The 22,385-nt window shown below is 39.7% G+C and overlaps 1 protein-coding gene and 1 long non-coding RNA gene across 5 annotated transcripts in view; one reads left to right on the top strand and one right to left on the bottom strand.

Moving 5' to 3' along the window:
• Positions 1 to 262: 262 nt before the first annotated feature.
• On the bottom strand, positions 263 to 7,131 carry LOC149919384 (uncharacterized). 2 transcript variants are annotated; one of them, XR_016464072.1, is made up of 3 exons: positions 6,909 to 7,131; positions 6,623 to 6,802; positions 263 to 572 (listed from the first exon to the last, which is right to left on the bottom strand). It is a non-coding gene; the product is annotated as an uncharacterized LOC149919384 (long non-coding RNA). The 2 variants fall into 2 exon arrangements; XR_016464077.1 differs by lacking the exon at positions 263 to 572 and adding an exon at positions 6,241 to 6,388.
• Positions 7,132 to 7,170: 39 nt separating this feature from the next.
• GRM3 (glutamate metabotropic receptor 3) overlaps positions 7,171 to 22,385 on the top strand; it is a 110,468-nt gene continuing 95,253 nt past the window's right edge. Inside the window, exons 1-2 of one of the 3 annotated variants that reach the window (XM_090135174.1) lie at positions 7,171 to 7,667; positions 7,932 to 8,000. The gene's annotated coding sequence lies outside the window, so the exon portion shown is untranslated. Of the gene's footprint in view, positions 7,668 to 7,744; positions 8,001 to 22,385 lie in introns of all 3 variants that reach the window. The other 2 variants (XM_090135172.1, XM_031604108.2) reach the window with 2 other exon arrangements.

Below are 22,385 nucleotides of genomic sequence, written 5' to 3'. Positions count from 1 at the left end.
GTCTAAAGCCATGAGTAGTGTGAAGAGGATGTGAAGGAAAACCATTCATGGTTTCTCAGAATGCGGGAATTCTATACTCTTGCTGAGGCAAGCTTAAAACACAAATTGGAAGTGCTATTCACACACCACCTGATTCAGTAAGGGAATTCTATGCAATAGGATTTTGTAAAGTCGAATAGTATAACAGAATAAAAAGATGAAATTCTTTAAAGCATGGTTTACTCAAGCCATAAGAAATATGTTGAGATCATTTTTGTTCTGCTTTGTCCAGTCTCCATATCGTTCTCAGCATCCACTACCAACCATGAATAGAGGTAAAATATTGTCCTGGATGGATATTTGGTGTCATCCCATAACAGTGTTCTTAGGAAGTTCTCTCTGTTCTGAGGCAAGGCTCCAATAACCATTGTCACCTAAGGTGCTTTTTCTTCAGTGTCCCAACAATACCATACCTTTATCCATCGAGGACATGCACTTTGGGGATCTCCTTATTCTTTCTTCCCTCTCTCTCCCCAGTCTTGATAGCCTGAAGTTCAGACATTTTAGAGCATGCTGGGTGTCATAAGGCCATCCTACAATGAAAGGGACTAATATGATTGGTTATCATTTGTTAGCTGGAAAACTGAAGGTATTTTGCTTTTCCTTCCTTAACTCTTTGCATGGAAAATTAAGTTGTGCAAATGCAATGACTGTTGTGTATCCACAGTCAGACCATGTAGTGCTGGTCCACAGCCTGAGTCTTATGGTTATGTAGAAGCCAACTCTGGCAAGCTCCTCAGACAGAAAATCTGAGAAAAGACCAGCTTCTCCAGCATCTATCTGGAGGTGATCTCAGCCTCCCCCTTATATGGGGAGCAGGGAGTTAAAAAATATAGATACATGTCCTTCTGAAGTTAGAAAATAACATGTGTTTGGAAAAGAACTTGTATGAGAACAGTGAAAGAAAGTCACCTAACCCGCTCCCCATTAAAATGTCAGGAATGGAATAAAAGTAAATGGAGATAACAAAATATGAAAAACACTTCAGTGTTTTGCTGGAGAATATATGATTCTTTCTACAGTTCAGGGTGTGGATAGTACACAGTATACAAGAGAGAGTCACTGACTAATGCAGAGAAATCAAACTACTGACAAAGTCCTATTTCATCAGGGTGCTTGAATGTGTCAGAATTCTCTGCAAAAGAAGAAAGACTATTAAACCAATTAAAGAGTGTATCAACATGCTTATGCACAAGGGAGCCAAATTAAGTTTCTACTGTCAATGTTAATTCTCATATTTACTAAATTTGGATTGCTTTGCAACCTTAAGTTATTCTCCTAACCACATTTACTGATGTTCAATTTAAATAGAACAAGCTGAATAAAATATACAGCTTTCTCAGTTTGTCTCCAATTTTTCTCTTTTTTTTTAAATTAGAGAGGATAACAGTGTTCTTACAGAAAAGAAAAAAGTATTCCAAATGTGTTAAAACAACCCAAATACTACATTAGTCACCATTTGCACAATTATGTATTTGTGCTGGCAGCAGTTTTCCAGGTACAGGTATGCCTTCCTTTTTGGGAAATGTATTGTCTTTATTAAGGGATAGTCAAGGTCCTTAGCCCATGATTTTTCCCCCCCATCTCATATCCAGGAACTTTAGTTCTTTTATTTTGTCTAACTATGGACTCATTGTTCCTTTCAGGAGTGCTAGTAAAATTAAGTTGTTGGCAGGGGGGAATAAATGAATAATTCAGTGAAAACCCACTACCAACAATTATCCCAGCCGTGATAAAACCCAGAATATCTTTCGACAGGCAAACACAATAAACTTCCTATTTATAAATTTAACCATCCTTTTTTAACCAGTGGCAAAGTAGAATCTCAGCAGGACATTTAGACAGTAGTATATCCAGATGGATTCTCAGTGTGAAGGGAGTCTGAAATACACTCACCAACATAATAAAACCAAGGTTTTCAGGCTTGCAATGCAGTGGCATAGAGACTGTGAGTAAATTTATTTCACAGGAAGCTGATTCCTTGAGCTAATGGGAAAATGTAGCTCTTTTGCCTTGCTCTGTATGTGGTAGGTCATAGATATGATAGGATTATAAAGGAAATGGATCTGTGTGCCATAGTCCCTGACAGCACTGTGCTGCATTTCTTGGCCCGTGCCCTAATTCAGAAGCACAAGCAATCCTTTCTATCAGCCAGTTGATGCTTTAAGTGGCTCACAGCTTGACTGTGTCGCACAACCCCTAGGGGGAAAGCAAACTTGTCAATAATTCCTAAGCACCTTAAACAAAATATGCAAATGCAGTAATTCCTACAGAGAAGGGAAATGGGGGAGGGGACAATATTTCTGAAGAAAGGAGATGCTATTAGGGGATTTTGAGGGGGGAGGGAGAAATAGTATGCAGAAGTCCGACTGCAAACAGCTCGCAAAATTAAAAAGGAAAATAAAAATAGGCACAGGAGTGTAAAAGTGATTCATGTCAAAAGCAAAATGTTAGGCGGTTCTGGGATTCAGTACCCTGTTACTCACATGGTAGGAAAACAGGTAACAGTCAGGATTTTGTAGAATGGGGCAGGCTGCCTGGAGTAATTTAATAATACATATGACAGAAACTGACATCCGCTACTGTGCCATGCCCTGCACCCTTGTGAGGAAGATCCCTGCTCTTTCTCGAAAAGGTTTGTGTCGTAGAATCATCGAATGGAATCATTAAGCTTGGAAAACACTAAGTTCATGCAATCCAACCATTCACCCATCTGCACCAAGCCCACTAACCATGGCTCTCAGTGCCACATCTACACGGTTCTCAAACACCTCCATGGTGTAAATTTCTCAAATACCTCCACTTTCCTGTTCAGCCTGTTCCTGTGTTGTCAGAATACAAATACTGCCTCTTTTACCACATATTTCAGTGAAAACCGGGGGAGGAGATGCAAAGTGACAATGGAATTTGACTTCAGATTGATAAGAAATGGACATCAGAAGTGATTCAACATGTGCTGCATATACCAGGCATACAATAGGCAAATTCTTCTCACCATTGCACCTGCACAATCTGCTGTAGGATTTTGCCTATGGAAGGGCTGTGGGATGCGAGTGAGAGATGTGCACTTGTGTGTCTGACATGAACATTAAGTGTCGTCACTGACAGCTGATAAAATAGGCTAACACTGCAGAGTGAAAGGAAGAAGGTAAGAAAAAGAGAGAAAAACCCTTTGAAGACTACAGGAAATTTGGCTGGAGAAAGAGAAGCTGAGGACAGCCATTGGTAGAGGCATTGATGATCCTGGGAAGTAGAGGAAGAAAGGATGATCCTGCTGCATTTATGTGGAACATAGCATTCGTTCATATGCCATACAACTTGAAACCCAGGTTATTGCTGGAGTTAGCCTTATACTCAAAGTTTTCCCTGTCGTTTTGGCTGAAAGATGCTCATCCTGTCCAAGAAATGCCTGAGCATGTCATAGCATATTCTTGAGGAAATTGTCATCCAGCCAGTATCCCAGGAAACAACAGGAAGTAACAATGTCACTGAAGTCCAAATGGCTATTATGCTAATCAGCAGTGGGAGGAGAAGTGCTGTTAGCTGTAATGTTCACGAATACATTTAGCAGTATGTGTACTGACCTAAAATTTCTTCAGAATCACTTAACAATACAAGAAAGCATTACATTTTGAAGATGAGCTTAATGATGAAGTTAATCAACCGTGTATTTTTAAGTGAGAAGAAAATGTATATTTGTTCCTGGAAAAACTTGGGATTTTAGATTGCCACTTCTTGGTACTATGCAGAACTGTCCTTGGTTATCCACGAGGCCCTTAAGTATGACAGAGTGGCATCCCTCACACTTGGCATATCTGCAGATCTCCCATTGAAACAACTAGATGCAAATATATGCCCCCCTGAAAGCCCTGTGCTGTTGATCTGCTCCTTTACACTCTCTCAGTGTCACCTAAGATTGGCAGGTAGACATAAGCCAAATAGTGTGGGACTTTGCAGATACATTCAGCCACCATGAGCTTGTTGCCTTCGCATCTCCAGAAATGGAGACCAGCTGGGCCACACTGTTGCAAAGATACATTTGGACACCTACAGCTACCCACAAATGAAGAGTACATTCCTACTTCAACAAACTGCTGTTTTACACCCTGAGATTGACAAACTCTCAGGGGTTTTCAAGGTGCTGCTGATGTGTGCCCCAAGAAATTGAGATATGACAAGCTTCGTGTTGTAGCAAAGACCATCACTTTCAGCTCAGAGTGACTGGCCAAAGAATGAGATTATGCCCAGTCTTACAGAAATAAAGCAGCTGCAGAGCTGCTGGAAACCTGCTAGTGGGAGAAATTTGCCAGAATAGCTCATTATTGATCCGTGGCCATATTCCCTGTCCATTTCTGTAAGGTCCCCAGGAAAGCAGGAAAGATCACAGGTCTCATGAATTATTCAGGTAGGCTGGGTCCAATCCATAGATCACTCAGTGACTACACATGCATACTTGCAATTTTCCTAAAGCACTGCTTTAGGCTTTAATCTGCAAATAACTTGAGCGTGTCTGAAAGCAGATGCTTATACCAAGTTAGGGAACCCTACAAAGTGTTCTTCTGGAACAGTACTTTGCTATCAAATGTAAAATTGGAAAGTTCCCAGGTGTGCAGTTTTGACGCTGGTGCTGTAATTCCTTGTAAGAAAAAAGATATGCACCTGCTTATTTGTGGTGGTGAGCCTGTTAATTAAATATGCTCATGAATTTTATAAAAACAGATTCTCAGAACAGAACTCAAAACTTCCTTTCAACTCTATATAGCAAGATATGGCAAATCATAAATACATTTCATAGTAATACTCCTTCTTTGCATCCAGGTCAAAGGCACTGAGATCTGTTGATTGTTTTCTCAAAGCTGCCTCCTGAGAAGCCTTGCAGTGCCCAATCATTGTGTCTAACTGCGGGTATATCTACATTCAAGTGTACTGTAGGGTGCACAATTTAGCCTCGAGTGAGCAATTTGCCTAGTAACACCAAAACACAGCTTATTACAGAGCTTTTCTGAGTACTCTGTACTGCCTTGTGTTGTATCGCTGTGTGTACTCGTAAGTCTCAGTATGTGACTGCCTGATAACACATGCTTACTATGGGATGCTTACTATGGGACTGCATCTTCACAGCACCTGCATACAGCACATTCTTTCCCAGAAGAGAACTGCAGTACGCATATTTTCTCTACAAAATAAATAAATGAATAAATAAAAATAAAGTGTTTTCTGCCAGTCATACATTGAAATAAGATCTCCAGAATCCATCAGGGGGACGACTGAGATAGGTGCTTTCATGGTTGAAAAGTGACCCTATTATGCCAGTAGATCCAGCAAAGGAAGAGCACTGGCAAAAAGTAGGACTGTGACCCATACGTTGTCGATTACAGTTCAGTTAGCTGATTCAGTTCATTTCTTTGCTTCTCAGTAGCCAGATGCAAATGAGAGGGGCAGCAGCATCAGGGACCTTTATCAGACACTGCACAGCAGCAGGTATGGAAAAAGAATAAGCCAGCAGTGCCAGAGATGCTTCTCAAAGCATAGGCATGAATAAACAGGTTGTCTTGCCCCTAGAAAAGTTACCTGCTGCACATATCTTTAAGCCAAATTCTGCTTGGTGCCTATGGTGAGCAATTTCAGACACAGTGGGCTTTATTTTCTATTCAACCAAAAAGTTACTTTCCTACTCACTTTGCACCCTCGCTAATGTGTACAAGACAATTCAAAATCAGACCTTCCTTTCCACTCAACTTTCCTGGCAATCAGCCTTCAAGAGTGTGGGGAAAGAATAATAGTATTCCAAACTTGTTTGTCACATTGTGCTGTGATTTAAAAGATAGGAGACCAATTTCTTATCCATTGCAGTTTACCCTGATGTTACTTCAATGCTTCATGTACTTCTAATGCAATATACAGTAGACTAAGCCTGAGAGGACCTGGACTTTTTAATTATGCTCCCTGTTTAACTTTGGAGTCCTTAATGAAGCTATTTAACCTGCACATCTTAGCAAACGTCCTTGTCTTCCAAGAGAAGCACTCATAAAATTAGCCATGTGGCTGAAATGTAATGGGCAGAGCACAAAATAAACAGATGTGAAATAACAACACAAAATATTAAGAAGAGGGATGAGATTTGTTGCATTATTTCATTTTCTTTTGAACCGACTCAGTTCCTCACGGGAACCAGGGCTGCTGGAACAATAGTGGCCCCACGTGAGCTGCGGGATTGCAGCTCCTGACTGCAGTGCCTCTTCTTATGCTCTACCTGAGCACTGATGGTGCACCAGCAGGGAGCTGGGCTGGGGGCACATCCCAACACAGGGAAGCATTCAGGAAGAGGCAGGTGGTGATTTTCCCCCTGCTGAAAGAGTTAGGGGTGAGAAATGCGTGGTGTCCCAACTGAAGCTGAGATGGGGAAGGAGGTATTGGGATTTTACAGACACCATTTCACCCAAGCAGCAGGAAGCAGCTGCTCACTGTTCCCCACAGCAGAAAGCACTGAAGCCACATGTAATACTGCTAGCACTGCCCCATGCAGCATGGCTTAAACTCACTCTCTCTGAAGTCACCACCCTCCCTGTTACAGCACACTCACCTCATGGTGTTCAATGCTTTCTTTCGGATCATGACCTCCCATTAACACTCCAGGTGGCTTTTCAAACGTATAAACCACAAAATGTGATTTTTGTATTCATTTTCCATCCAGCTTTGCTGCACACTGGAGTGTTCTTTCCCTATCTCAACTATCTCTCTTTTTGCTTTCCTTGTAGGAGAGCTAAAATATAGGGAGAGAATATAGATAGATAACATACAGAATATAGATAATGCAGATAGAATACATAGAATATGCTTTCTTATATAAACTATATTTAAACGCATACATTTGCATATTTGTATCTGCATCTATATGCATACAAGCATTTTTTCTATGAGATGTAGAGCAGAAGCGAATCTACGGAGCCAGCTGGAAAGCAGAAGGCAGGAGGACGATGATACAGCCCCCGGACCGCTCCGGCTCTCAGCCGGCAGCTCGCAGCCCCCTGCCCGCTGCCAGCTCTAAGGATGCGACAATCGCAGCATCACAACGCAGCATCTTCGGAGGGGCGTCACCTCCGGCCCCGACCAATCCGGGCGCTGGGGGAGGGATGCTCGGGGCAGGGATGCGGGGTTGCCAGGCGACAGCAGCGTCCCCGTGTCCCCCCCTCCTCCTTTACTCCGTGTCATCCCCCCGAGACCGGACTGCGCTCCCGCCCGCCGTTAAACAGCCGCGGGCAGCGCAGCCCCGCAGCACGGGGGACATCGGTCCTTCCGAGGGCTGAGTGCCACCGCCCCGCTCCCGGCCGCGCCGCGAGCGATTAGGCAGCTTCAAAGTTAGAACTGAAAACGCAGCGAATGAATAAATGATAGGAACAGGGCTCAGCCAACCCCTCCGCGCACGCCCCGAGTGCCTGGAGAGGCAGTCGGCAAATGCCAGCCGGCTCTCCCTCCGTGTCTGTGCAACTCTAGGTCTCCTTCTAATTTAGAGCTTTGCATCGACCCCCCTTTGCCCAGAGAGGAAAGGAGCTCTAGAAAGATGCCAGGCTGCCAAAAGAGACCCCAGTTAACAGCGCTGGTGCCGGGTGCTGCCTGGCCGAGGAGAGGTAAAGTTGCTCGGAGGAATGGGAAGGAGGTGCTCCAGAGAGGAGAAGGGAAGGGGACGATTACTTGGTGATCGCAGTGTTTCCCTCCCGTTGTCCCTCTCTCCTCCTCCTCCCTCCCAGCCTCATCCCCGACCGCCCAGGAGGCCTTGATGAGTTTCCATCGGGATCCGATCCAAAGTGGGGGGTGACGAGCAGTGACTGTTCCCAAAGGAAACGGCTCACACAAGTTTCGGGGGGTGAAACTCCCCGGTGGATGTTGAACAGGCACATCGGGAGGCTCGTGATGATCGGGAGCAGCTGGAGACCCTCACCGGGACCTACCTTCACCATACGGTAAGGAGCTAGGCATCCTCAACCCCCACTCCCTGCATCCTGCATCCTGACCCCTGCATTCCGTACCCTGACCCCTGCATCCCATTTCTCCAATCCCTGCATCCCAGCTCTCACATCCTTGCATCCCAATCCCTGCATCCATTGTCCCTGCATTCTGAATCCCTGCATCCCGGTCCCTTCATCCTGGTTCCCTGCATCCCAATCTCTGCATCCCATGTCCTTCATCCCAGATACCCGCACTCCTAGTCCCTGTATCCCAGTTCCTGCATCCCATTCCCTGCCCTCCCAAGGAGATGCAGCTTCTGCCCAAGTGACTGCAGGCTGTGCAGCCAGGAGAAAAAAAGTTTAGAGTGACATTTTGCAAAGAGGTTTGCTAATGGGAGTTGGGGAGCAGGAGAAGGTGTGAGGGAGACTTATAGCTGTCATGGTTGGATGGCAGGTAGGGTGCAGGGGGATCCCAGTACTCTGCAAATGGATGGAGAGAGGGGGGCATTAAGGGATTGGCTTGTCCAGGATAAAGCAGCTGTGTCCAGATGTTGTTCAGAGGTTTCTGCTCTCAGAAAGGCAGGATTTTGGAATGAAGGGAAGATATCTTGCTGTCCTCTACCCTTCCTTAAGGTTTGGTGGAAAGTGCCAAGCCAGCAGCTGAGAGAGCCGTGCTGGTACCCAGCTGATCTCTCGGATCTGATGCTGGGAGAGAGGTGGAGAATCTTAAAGAAACTGGAAAGGCTTGTCTTCTCCAGAGGTGTGTCCACAACAGAGATCTGGCTCACCCCAGAATCCTAAAACTGGGAGGCTTCAAAACGAAAGGAGAAAGCAAGGATCATTGAACCAGTGTAAACTCTCCTATATATATGCCTGTATATCTATCTGTCCATGTGAGTATGCATAGCCAGCTGTATGGGTATATATGTGTGCTTCTGGAGTTGATTGTGCTTATGTGTGTGCCTTGCCTATATTTCTGTGTCTTTGGGTTTCTGTTTGTGTGTATCCATGCTTGTGTGCTTGTGTGTGCTTAGGTGCATAATGGCATACCCATGTATGGATCCATAGGAATGTATGCTTATTTCTACGTGATATTCATCTGTGTAGAACCTATATAGGTGTGTGAGTACATACATTTCACCTGTATGTGTGTCAGGCATACATAGCTACTGAGATATACACATGTGGGTGTGAGAAAGAGTATCTCTATCACTGTGCAGATGGGGTTTAGGAGAACGGTGAAAATCTAGGGGACTTCTCCCCTAAGTTATTCCTGTACTTCCATGAATAATTTTATCAATGTATTTCAGCAGTCTTGACTATAAACAAACAAGCAAACAAAAAAAAGAATCTTGAAAAACTGGGTATTTTATTGATACTGAATCAAACGGAGCTTAGGATTTGCTGATAGTTTGTGAGTTCTTTGGCTTTTTCTTTGTTTATGCCACCTGCTGAAAATGGTTTTAGAGAACTTCTTAAATAATTCATTCAAGTAAAAAAAAAAAATCTCTATTGGAAGATTGTGAATCAGAACAGCCTGGGACACAGACTGGTACCTATTTCATCTTGCATAAGTATGTGTCTCAGGTCGATTAAATATGCATGAAAACAATTTGAAAAGCACACAACCCACCTGATTAAATGCATATTTTAGGATACTTTTCTCATTTTCTTCAAATACATCTAAATCTTCCTGACTTCTTCTGCTGTTGTTTATGTTGATAAACACAAGCTATTACAAGAATGGAACTTTCTCAGGTATACTGGGAAAAAATTACACATTAAGCCACTTCTATTCACACTTAGGGTAACGGGAAGATTATACATTTGTAACATTCCTGTTCACCCTTTGGGTGAAATTATTAACAGTCCCTTTTAATCATTCTTAATAAATTGGTTATTTAAGGAATGTAAATTAATTTGTCTTCTGTAAAAATAATTCGTGTTTTATTTTCTGTAGCTCTTTAGCTTGCTGTTTTCTTTTAAGAATGACACTGTGCACCAATGCTCTCTGCATTTCCAAAGTCTTGTATTATGTATAAAAAATAAAAAGTGCTTTAAAATTGAAAACATACCAAATGTTCTACCATTCAGTAGCTTTAAAATAAGCAAAATTGCAATGCTGTCAAGTACATTAAAACAAGAATTTCATTCCTGAGCTGAGACACTTTGGCAATTGCAGTTGATCTTTGGTTACTTGTGCAGATGACCTACTTATAAGCTTCTATGAATAAAGTTAGGCAAATGTTGACACCTCATCTAAGAGTAAGTTTCTAATTTTGCCATTGAGAGAGTGAATCTAAGGCAAGATACGGGGGTGATATTTCCTTCTGGATTCACTTAATGTTTTAATTCTTGTTTAAAGTATAAGGAAGAAAGGTAGTAAATCAGACTGCAGAGACAAAAGGAAAGAAATACATTGGAAATAGTGGCATCATTCAGTTCAGAGATCTGAATTACACAAGTGGAGTTGAATTTGGAAATCGACAAGGTGTAAGGAGACATGCTGGCATTTAACAGAGCTAAACAGCCGCTCTGTGAAAATATAATTTTCTCATGGAAGTGTCCCATAGAAGACGAATTATCTTACAATACTCTGCATGGGATTCTAAATTACAGAATCCCATGCAGAGTACTGTAAGATATGAGCGACCACCTAATGGTGGGGTCATTCTGCAATCTTTCCTTTAAACCTTGTGGGCAAAATTCTCTATTAGATAGAGTTTGGGTTAGCAGTGTGATTGGAGAATCAAGCCTAAAGATTTTATGGGGCACAGGATCCTCTCTATGAGGATATTGAACCTGTCAATAGCCTCATATAGAGCAGACTTCACTCAGTTCAGCTTTTGAAAGCCATTTTCGAAGCTGTATAGAATGTTTATTAGGATTTCTGCCATTTGTTTCTTACAACTTATTCCATAGCTATTGATCAATTAGTTGGCATTTTTCTGTTTGATAAAATGTTAGGCATCCTATCTGTGTCTCAAGGTGACACAGAACAAAATAGAGATGACTGACATGCTACAGGATCAGAAAGTATTATTCTTATGTTTGAATATGTACAACCTACAGTAAGCTACATTCACTTCCATGAAGATCTTGCAATCTTGACCAGCTTTTCTTTCTGCTTGTTGATACAGCTGGCAGCTGTTTTAAAGCACTGTGGAACTTGCTCCAGGTCAGAGAGTCAAAGAGAAGATTGTCTTCTTGCTCTCCACTTTAGTGCACAGAATAAGGTTGTACTTTACACCTGTGTGGGTTGGATTTGCAAAGGAATGATACCACAACCAGATCCAAGGGGCAAGGAGGAGAATGAGCAGCCATTCTGTCTCTGCACTCAGTGGTGGTGGATGTGGTCTCCAAAAATGGAAGGGAAGCAGTGTAGTCTTCAGTTGGTAGCATCTTCCAAAATCTCTGGATTTGGCCATTGCTGACTCTTTGAACTTATTAAGGCCAATTTTCAATGTGATAATTGAGCCCTGAACTGGCAGAAGGATTTGGGACAAATTTCTTTTCATGAAGATACAAATTGGCTTGAAAATCATGAGTTTATCTTAGTAATAGGAGTGAAATGACAAAAAAAAAAAAAAAAAAAAAAAAAAAGGAATTTCTCCTTCATATAATGATGCCTGGGAACAGCCTCAGTGGAACTGTCAAATACTTCCACTGAGAGAAAACACAGTTCTTTGTTAGATTTGTTTTAACCACTACAGATTAGTGCAATTGGTTGTTTTTTCAAGTAAGCCCAGAATCCAGTGGGTGACCTAAATGAATTTTCTGGCTTATCTATTGTCCTACAAGGTTTTCTAGCATTTTATTTCAGAAATGTTCATTTTTTAAATTGTACTCCAAGGAATATACTATCTAGCTGCTTTTCTAAGCAATGCAACAAATTTTCGTATGGGTGTAAATCACTATGAACCTGTCAAAGTAAAAAAGAAGAGCTATACAAAATTATACACAGGAAAAAAAAAAAAAAAGCTGCATATTGCTTTTATCTCGTATTGGTCTCCTCAAACATAAAATGATGTATCTGGGACTATTATCATGCTACTGTTCATAGCCTTGCTGCGATTATGGGAGCATTTGTATAGTCAGTGATTGTACTGCTTCTTATGGACTCCTTTTGTAAATCAATATAAAAAAACTATGCAGCAATGTAGTAGCTTTTCCAAAACTTCGAAGACTCAGTTTAACCAGATGCAAACACACAGTCTTAACCTCCATTACTGAGGCAGTTTTGTCTCAGAGAACATTTAAGTCTGAATGTGGCTTGACCTTGACAGTGCTTATGACCTTGAACCTGATAGTCATTTTCCTGCTACATCCAAAGGAATACAGGATCATGATTAAGTATATGAAATATATAAAATACGCATCAAGGATGGAGAGTACAGAGAGAATGGATTATGAATCTTTCATAGATGAAACAGGAACTTGGGGCAGATTTCGGTGGATGTTGTTAGATTCTGAATGCTCCAATGGGAAGGTGAGTAGAGAAGAAAAAAAAAAATAGAGCTGTAGGAGACAAGGAGACAAAATGGGAAAAAATTAAGAGATTAAAATAGCTTGATATGAAAGGAAAGAAAATTCCTTTCTTCTAAGGAAAGGTATTCAGAGGTCTATTCAAGCTGTGAGAAAAGTAAATGGACTGGTAAGTCAACTGTGGGCTAAGGAGATTTGGAAGTAGATTAAGGTGATAAAAAAGAAACTCACACTGATGAGTTTAGAAAGTATCCTGTGACCCAACTAGCAGGACAAACATATTTCACATGTTATGGAAGTGAATTGCAAAGTTAGTATAGCAGAGGATTGCATTCAAGCATATTGATTAAGGAAGGTGACAGCATTGGAGTAGGGTAGGGTAGATTCATCAAGAAAATGTTGTAGAGGTGACTTTTTTCCCACAGTAATTTGAAGTATTAGGACAAAATAAAGAAGCAAGATAGAAAGAATCAAAGTAAAAGAATTTTTGAGTCCACAGTAACCAACAGGTCTTACAAGATATCAGCATGGAATGACCATAGGTGAACGCACATCAACAAATCAGTATATCCTTGAGAAAAGGAAGGAGGGAAAACCTGTAGTTGTATATGGGCTCTTGATAAAATCCAGAGAGTGCCATAAAAACAAAGAAAGTTGAAGCAGATGGATTGGGTCACTTAGGAATTCAAGGGAGAAATAGAGCCCTGAGAAGAACAAAGCAAGCCCACATGAAGGAGAATAAAGACAAAAGTTCAATGGGCAACCACAAGGTCAATCAATTCATGGATCAGACTATATAAAGAGAATTAGTGTGATAAAAGTAAGGTATTCAGGAGGAGAATGATGAATAGCATTTTAACTTGACAATCTTTTTAGGTCCCTTCAAACTGAACTACCCTAATCAGCTTAGGCTATCTTCTTGAGGAGCAAGCAGAGAAGAAGCATGCTGAGAAAAGTAGGCGAAGTTTGCAGGTGAGAAGCAGGATTTCCCTCATGAAAATGAGAAAGTGTTTGAGGAGAGGAGAAGGAGAAGAATAAAATAGGGAAGCAATGTGAAAGAGGGGGGACTGAGGTGAAAACAGAGGAAAAGCACAAAGTTGGAAAGCAGAAATTACACAAATAAGAAAGAAAAGAGCAGCAGGGGCACTGGATGATACAGAGAACGGACCTACTACTGGTACAGAAGGGAGGAGGAGATGGCAGGCTAGCCGGGAGAAAGGAACTGAATGAAACCTAAAAACTGAAAAGCTTTTCCTTAGAAGATGACATGTTGGTGGAAAGCAGAGCAAGAAGATGTTGTGCAGGATATGGTGACTGAGTGCACCCGCATCTGAGAAATATAATAATACTTACACTTAACTTCCATTCCCATGGAAATCTCCATTAACTAGTCAACACTCAAATTGGGGACAATAATTTTTACCTATATGATGCATTTGGGGAAGTTAACAGCCCATCAGCTATTTCACAAAGTGCATAATCAGCTTCAGTCTCTCTGCTTTTGTGACTGTTTGTCCTCGGAAGCACATGTTGTTAGGCGGACTGAAAGTTTACTTTTGCAGTCTGCGAAGGAGTATGCTGCAGGCAATTTACTGAGTGTGGGATTTGGCAGTGCTGAGACTTCTCCCTGCAGTTAGCCTTGTACAGAGTCTAGAGATATGTGGGCAACAAGAGTCTGCCTGATTGTATGGTGCAACCCCATATACTTCTTCCAGCAAAACTGAAGTGTTTGATGCCAAATCTAGCATTCAGGGATGTTGGTGCTACCAGACTGTCACCAAATACTCTGCAATCAGATCAAACCAGTGATCTCTACAGTGACGTATGAAGTATGGGGTGCTACATAATTTGAAAAGGGCTTGGAAATCTTACAACTCCCCTTCTTCAAAAGCTAACTTCTTATTAACTTCTGCAAATCAAGCATTTATATAAATTGCAACTGAAAGTTACTTACCATAGTTACTTAATCACTGGCTGGGAGATGTTTGCTAACCCGTCCCTAAATATTATTTCATTAGTTGAGAGTAAAAAGTAAATATTCTGAGATTTTTACCCACTTGTGGCTTATATCATCATCAATTCAAATGTAGCTCCCTGTTCCATTAATGCATAAACAACAGCAGAACTGTGGTGGTGCTGGCGCTATGGGGTAACCTCCAGTCATCAGCTGTGGGAAGAAAAGGACACCATGGGCCAGATGCACGACTCCTCTCTAATGTGGAATACAACCTTATGCAATTCTAATGTGAGCTTTGAGAAGCTCCTAGTCCATCCTTGGTCTTGCTGACATTAAGTTGTTTAGGGTAAACACTGCAGCTCCTGATCGCCATGTTCAGCTCATGGAGTTGAGTTGGTCGCCATCTCTTTCATGCAATGGCATTATGGGATCTTTAAACTCCGTACTGGCTCCAGCTTGAATGGACCATGTTGTTCTGGTAGGAGACTTGCAGTGATGTTTGTGTGAATGTTTCTTCATGTATGTTTTATAAGAGGTTTGTGGCTTAACTGTTTCTTCATATGCTACTTCTTGCCTAGCGATTTCTATGCAATTCTACAATTATTATATATTTGTAGTGTTGCTTTTAATTTCATTCACAGTGGTTGTATCATGCAATGAGGAATTTATTAGAGATGCATGAGAAGGCATTGCTCTGATAGTGTTTGAAAATGTCACATATCCATAAGTGTGAGTTAAATCCACAGTGATGCTCAGCAGAAATTGAGTGTCCTACTGTTAGGATTACATAACCCAAGAGATCTGATTATAAAATAAAAAAAATATTTAAAAAAAAGAAAGTAAATTTATATATGTTTCCAGAACACATATAATTATTTATTTTTTTTTCAGTTTCTCACTGTTTCTATGTATTTTCTTGAGAAGGCAAATAGACAAAATGGTGGAAGCAAAGAGAAAACTACATTTTGTGTAATAAGACGTAGTGGGTTCAGTTCTGATATGTTAACATGCTTGTTTGCTTGGGTCAAGTAACATGGCCAAAGGATGCAACAAAATATCCATATGAGTATTTTAAAATTGATATTTTATGCAAAAATATGATTTATTTTGCTATGATGAGGCAGTTTCCTAAAAAAAAACACATTATAAATTTTTATGAGAATATGTAATTACCTGAGTATTGAGTGCCAAAATCTAGGAATATAGCCATAGGCTTTCTGGCTTTTGTCATAAACTTTTAATTGCATCTTTACTAATGTGCAGTCATTCAAAAAGACATCTTCACTGTATGTCACCTGACACTAAATTTGATCCATTGTAAAATAGTCCAGACTTTTCAGTACAAAACAGATGAATGCTTTTACTTTCTAACAGGTGTTTTGGTTATTTTGCAAATGTTTTAACCTTTTCCTTTTAAGAAGCAAGAGGAAAAATGAACAAATCTAGAAACAACAACAAAAACTGCTTGTGACATCAATGTAGCAATACTGGATTAAAATTTAGCAAAATGGTGAGAAAATAGTATCTTACAATTTCAATCTATACAGCACATTATTTGCATAGATAGTAATAAGGGGCTGATTTTCCTCATTTTGAAACACTTGATAGCAAATCGTTACCAGAGAACAGCATTTAGATAGAAAATTTACAAAGTTTTATAGGAATATTTTCAGTATATTTTTCTTTACATTGTAAGAACGCATCTGTCAAATCTACCCTCCAACTCTTTTCAGTGTATTCCCCTGGGCTCTTATAATTGTGTTTGTTCACTTTCTTCTTCCTCGAAACCTTCAGGGTTTCAGAAGAGCCCTGACATTAAAAGGTAATGAGAGCTAGAGACAACATTTTCCTAAGAAGGTGCAAGCACCTCCTGCTTAGGACTGATGGACGACTCTGAGTGATCTGGTTATGCTCTTTGCTCTCAAAACTTGAGAACAGGGTGGAAATTGCCTCTGTGGGAACGGTACGTCAACAAAAATTCCACTTCTTTATCTAACCATTGTTACAGGGTACATTTACTTTGAAGAAGAGTGCTTTCTTTGTATCCCAAAAATAAGCTGTCTGCCTCAGGGTCTTCATAGCAGCACAGAGATGAGTGTTTTAGCAAAGCAACATGCGGTCTGTGCCCTTTCCCATCTGATTGCTTGTCAGTGGGGCTGTCAATAAGGATCTATTTACATACAGCTAATCCCACAGTCGATTCATTAAGATGATTTTATGAGTGAAAAGGGAAGATGATCTAATGGGATAGCTGTTGGAATACAAATAAAGCAAGATAACTTTCAGAGAATAATAATTTTCCTTTCTGAAGTGAACTTTAAATCTCCAAGAAGAGAATAGCCCTGCTTAAAACAACCTTTTTTTCTTCACTCAGAAGTGATCTCAGATTAATTGTACCATTTAGCTGAACTTTGCTTTCCTTGGTATCCTAGGAGAAAAGCTCTGACAGACTGGGAATGTTAACTTGTTTGTAATGTAAACTCAGTATACTGGTGGAGCTTTTTAACACTCCAGAAACTGTTTGGAAGAAAAAAAAAAAAAAAAAAGAAATAAAGAAAAAAAGCTTTGATCCTCTAAGCAAACAAAGAGGAGAGAAGGATGTTAAAAGAAACATCATTTGTGAAAGGCAGAGAAAGAAAATGTGGGAAAGGTGTCTATTTGAAATATCAGTACTTCATCAGTAATAAATCCTCTGAGGAACAGGGAAAGATTGATTTCTTTTCATCATTTCATTGACATTTTCAAGATTTCTAAGCACTATGCATTTCTCAATAACATCGCTCGATCTGATCAAGATCTTTCCCAAAAACAGATATCCAACATAAAGCTTAGAGGTGGAGATTTAATCCTTTCAGTATCAATCTCAGACAAGCACATTCCTAGTGGCATTATTCATTATGAAGAATCTTAGTCTGGAAATAATATCAGTTCCTGGGAACTAGGGGAAAACCAGCTTAGATTTCTAGACCAAAGGGTGAAATGTTATTTGCAGCATCCAGACATAACAGCAGGAAGTGGTGTGACCCAGCAATGTCCTCTTCCCTGCTTATCTCTGGGGCATATTTCTGCTCCTTAAAATTTCTCTGATCCCAGTGTTTCAGGCAGTAGGTAAGGAAGTAAAGCCAAGACTCCACATACTCCTTTCAATTTACCTATTTTGCATTCATCAGTTTTAAGGAAGGAAGTATAAAAATATCTTCATTTAGACTGAGATAACTTAAATCAATGCCGAGGGAGTGGCTGCAGAGAATAGTGGTGCTTCTCAGTTCCTACAATTTCCTGGCAAGGGTATAAGGTCCCAATTAGAACCTGTCCTGAACAGGAGCTCTATCCATTACAATAGAAATGGTAGGAAAAGGCCTTTTAGATGTAAGATTCTTCATTTTCAAAGACTTATACAAAACATTTATTTTCCTGACCATTTTTCCACAGATAAAGACACTGGCAGGGACTTCATCTAATCCACCTTCCCCTCCAAAGACAGCATAAAACTCCAAGTCCTTCCTAGCAGGTATTTGTTGAACCTTTCCCATCAAATCTGCAACAAGAGAAATTTCACAGGCTTCTGCACCAGCACATGCCAGTGCTTCTGTGTCCTTATGAAATGAAACTCTCCAAAATTAAACTAAATCCTACTTTCTGTAGGCTGAGTCTGACACCACTATCCTTTCCACCATGGAAATTAGAAGCAATGTAGTACCTTCCACTCCTGCTTTTTACACAGCAAAATGTTTGGATTTTGGCTTTTTAATTTTCATTTATATCATGTTCCTCTTAGTCTTCTTACCTCTTAACTCCATGAAATAACTAACTTTCTTTTAGTATTGTTCACTTCTTAAGAATCTTTCTGATATCTCTTTTTCCATGTTCCAAGCCTCACTCCAGACAACATTCAGTCCAATCAGTCTGTCAGGCTGTAATGATGTCCTTGTTTTGTCATCTCCCTAATTATAACATTTTTTTCTTGACTGCTCCTAGTCATTTCTAGTTCACGAACACATGCAACAAAGCAATTGTCAGCCCTCACAACTACGTACATATTTCAGAAAAAGCTTCTTGGGTAGTTTGAACTACTTCTTTTATCTTTGCCGGAGGGCTCTATATGGGTGATGTTGATGCAATGATTACCAGGCAGGAGGATTTTGAACTGTTGCACTGTCTAGCAAGAATGTTGTTTAGCATGAAGTGGCTGTCATGGTCACTGACTCGAGATATCAGCCTGATTGTCTGCAAGTCAGAGACTCCATCAGGGCTTCTGCACTGTGAAAAATCAGAGGTTCGGTGATGACCTAGTACTAATGGGCTTTGCTGCCATTAGTACCAGGGAAGTTTCCAACCCAGCTTCAAGCATAAAATATACCAATGAATTCAGCAGAGGTGAGTGATAAATACAAACATGGGGCCAGTGATTATTTAGACATTCCAACTATAGACCCATGAAAAGACAGAAATTGCTCATGCTTTCAGGATCCTAACTACAGAGCAATGCATCAGGAAGCCTCATGTGAGCAGTTCAACTTTGCTTCTGGCAAACCCACACAGGGTTCTTCTACATTAAGCCTAATGAGTGTGGCATTAGGTAAGAATCCAGATCCTCATGCCCCCTAGGCACAATTTATGCCTCTTTTCTTTAATTTCTCTTCTGTTATTAAGACTCAGATTTTACCCTAGCCAACTTAGAACATATCCCAAACCATCTAGGACGCAAATAGCATCACGTGGATTTTGATGAAGCTGCCACAAGTACATACCCCAAGGGTTCCTTAGAGAACCCTTTGCAACTGCAAGGTTCATGCATATGAGAGTAGTTATTACTACCAAAAAAACCTCAAGTTTCTGCAACAACTCATGGAGTACCTTAACAGTGCCACAAAAATATCCCATCTAGCCTTCAAACCAATCAACATGATATTTTAATACATCTCAGTAAATTAAAACACTTTCTGTCCATTTCATTAGTTCCTGTCTATTAGCTTCCAAACCTTGAATTCTCGTTGAACATGTAAGCAGCTGCTCTGAAGGTTTAACTCTCGTGACTTTATACCAGACTACAAGCCATTACATGTGAGAGCAGACATTTTCCTATATCTAACCAAGTCACACTGGGGATGCTAAATAAATACTGCATGTGTATACTGACTTAAGGGAAAGTTTTTCCTCTCGGTAAGAGGGACTTTTTTACTATCTGGAAAACAAAGTCACTGGGGGCCATAGTGCAACAACCTCTGAGACACATCTTGATACAGTTTCCCTCCAGAGTTTGGCAATCCTGGATACTTTTCTGATTTGTTGTTTCTTGAACATAGATTATGTTCATTAAGTACCTAAAATTCATTGTCTGATTGTGATCCTGGCATTGTAATGCCATTAATTAGATGGTCATGTGTGTTTCCAAGGCCTTAAAAAACAGCTTTCATTTGAAGGGTCATCCATATTTAATCAACAGTAGCCATCTCAGTCCTATATTAGAGTGCTGCAAGTTTTTTACACAACATTTTTAAAGCTCCAAGTAATAAGTGCTTTAAGATGTCCCATTTTTGTCCTTTTCCATTTGTAACACAGTTTCCATGCCAATGATTACAATGTAATGCTAATATGAGTAGTTTCGAAAACAAAAGTACATTTGGAATCATCCATGTTTATCTTTAGAGAGTAAAAGCTGCAAAAATAAATGGATCGAGGAGGATTAAATACTAAGCTAATTGTTCATTAGCCAACGTAAGACTGATAAAATGTGTTAATCCATTTAATATTTTTTCTAGTTTTCTCCATTATTATCCCTGCCAAAATCCTTTTGCATGTATTGAATCACCTAAGTTTATTTATTAATAAAAGAATTTGCTTGAAATGCAGGTCTTGAATCCTTAAGTCCATTCTCAAGCAAAACTTTCATGACAGCAGTAGCAGAAGGACTTCAAGATGTGACTGGAACTCTCTGTACTGATCTTTTCCTAAAATAAAATTTAAGTTCTTTCAATAAGGTTAATGTGAATACATTATCCATCTATATTGATTCCAGATACTCCCCATGATTAATTAAGATCCTTCTGCAAAATTATGCAAAGTTCTGTGTATTGTCCTGTGAAAGTAGCCCTGATTGTACCTGACCCAGAAGAATTGTTCTAAAATTGATTGCTACTGCACAATATTTTTTGTTTATTTTGGTGTTCAATTGATCACTTACCAACATGATTTTCATATTGGTATTGAATTAGCAGGAATATTGTCTGTAAGAAATGGAGTATAAACATCATGCTCTTCAATGTCAAGGATACATTTGGAGTACATATCCCAGTTTTGAGCACTTCGTTTCAAGAAGAAACACAAAGCACTGAGATAGAGTCCAGAGAATTGCAAGAAAAAGAGGAGTGGAAATATTGATTTCTCATTGGTAAACAACAGGGTGCAATCCCAGAATTAATTGCTGGGATGACTAGAAAGTGCATCCCCAAAGAGTTTTTAAAAATAAGATAGCCAAGATTTGTCTTAAAAAAGGTGTAGGTTGGTCCATGTTTGCATAATAGTAAAGGTAGATTAGGTTGATCTTTCAGTGTCTTTTCCAACCTTCTTCTGATGGTGACCAGTCATTACCCCAGGTTCCTATTCCAGGATCTTACATTAGAACATTCTGTATGACAAAAATCTCTCTACCTAGGTGATAACCCAAGAGCAAAGAGTGACAGGTTTGTCTTGGGGAAGAGAGGAAAAATGGAGAAACTTTAGGAGCAAACAAGGTTCTGCAGGAGAGAAGTAAGTTCCTCATGCAGAGGAAGAGCATGCATATGTGCAGAGAGAATAAATCTCTGCTTGATTTGTACACAAACCCATTATGAATGCTTCTTCAGTCCTGCTCTACACCAGAAACAGCAGTTTGATGCATCATATTCTTTATAGATGGCAACCTAGTCTTTTAGGTAAAGTCCATGAGCAGTCCTAGTTCTTTCTGTAAGAACCATGTAAAAGTGTACATGTCTACAAAATACAGCATGAAATGAGTTCTAATAGTAGGACAACAGACAAGCAAGAAAGGGAGGAACAACAACTTGCACTCTAAACTTTGAAGCTTAGCTATGCATTTTCAAAGGCTTTGCTACCCTCATGAGTAAGCAATACACTATATAAGGTTATAAAGAAATGTATGTTTTTTGAATGTTTGCATAAGGAAATGAATGCAGTAAATCTATTGACATCATCAGTGCAGAACTACTGTAACTCTAATGCTTCCTGCACTGCAGTGATGATTATGAAACTAGTAGGTATTTTATATTATTAATTCAAGGCATCATCTGTAATAAATACTCATAAAACACACTGGCAAAAGCATAAGCTGCAAAAATATAGTTAAAGAATTTTGATATATTCTCTATAGTGATTGAATTGTTAATACTGTTACTCAGCAATTATTCAATCAAAAATGCACTTAAGGAAAATTTGAAATTACTGAGAGATTTTAGTTGTTAGGAATAAGGGCCCTATATTCATGTTAATTATTAAAGCAGGGTTAGAGTATATTTTAATAAAATCGTGAGACAGTATTGAAATTCAAATAACTCCTTGGAGATTTTATAGCTCATACAAAATGCAAAGAAATTCAGAAAGAGAAGATTTTTCAAAATTAAAAAAACTCCTTCTTAAAGAGAGATGAAAAATTATATGTCTTCTCCTAAAAGGACATTATTTTTTTTCGTCAGTTTGTGAAAAAATGTATTATTCATATCATTAATACTTAGCCTAAATTACACTCTATTTCCTGCCCTGTAATTTTCTTCTATTCAAAAACTACTGTATCTTTCATCATTTAAGTCCCTCCTGCATTGACCCTGGAGAAGACTGAGATATTCCCAAGATATTGCTTGTATCTAGCCTAAGTCAGGTGAACAATAAAAAAATATTGATTTGTCATGCAGTATAAATAGTTCACAAATACATAAAAATTTAATTCAGAATTCAGTGGGTCA

The sequence above is a fragment of the Phasianus colchicus genome, chromosome 1 (assembly GCF_987193195.1).
Source record: "Phasianus colchicus chromosome 1, bPhaCol1.hap1.1, whole genome shotgun sequence".
Classification (NCBI taxonomy): domain Eukaryota; kingdom Metazoa; phylum Chordata; class Aves; order Galliformes; family Phasianidae; genus Phasianus; species Phasianus colchicus.
Note: the sequence above shows the minus strand (reverse complement) of the source record. Positions and strands in the feature narration are given on the sequence as shown.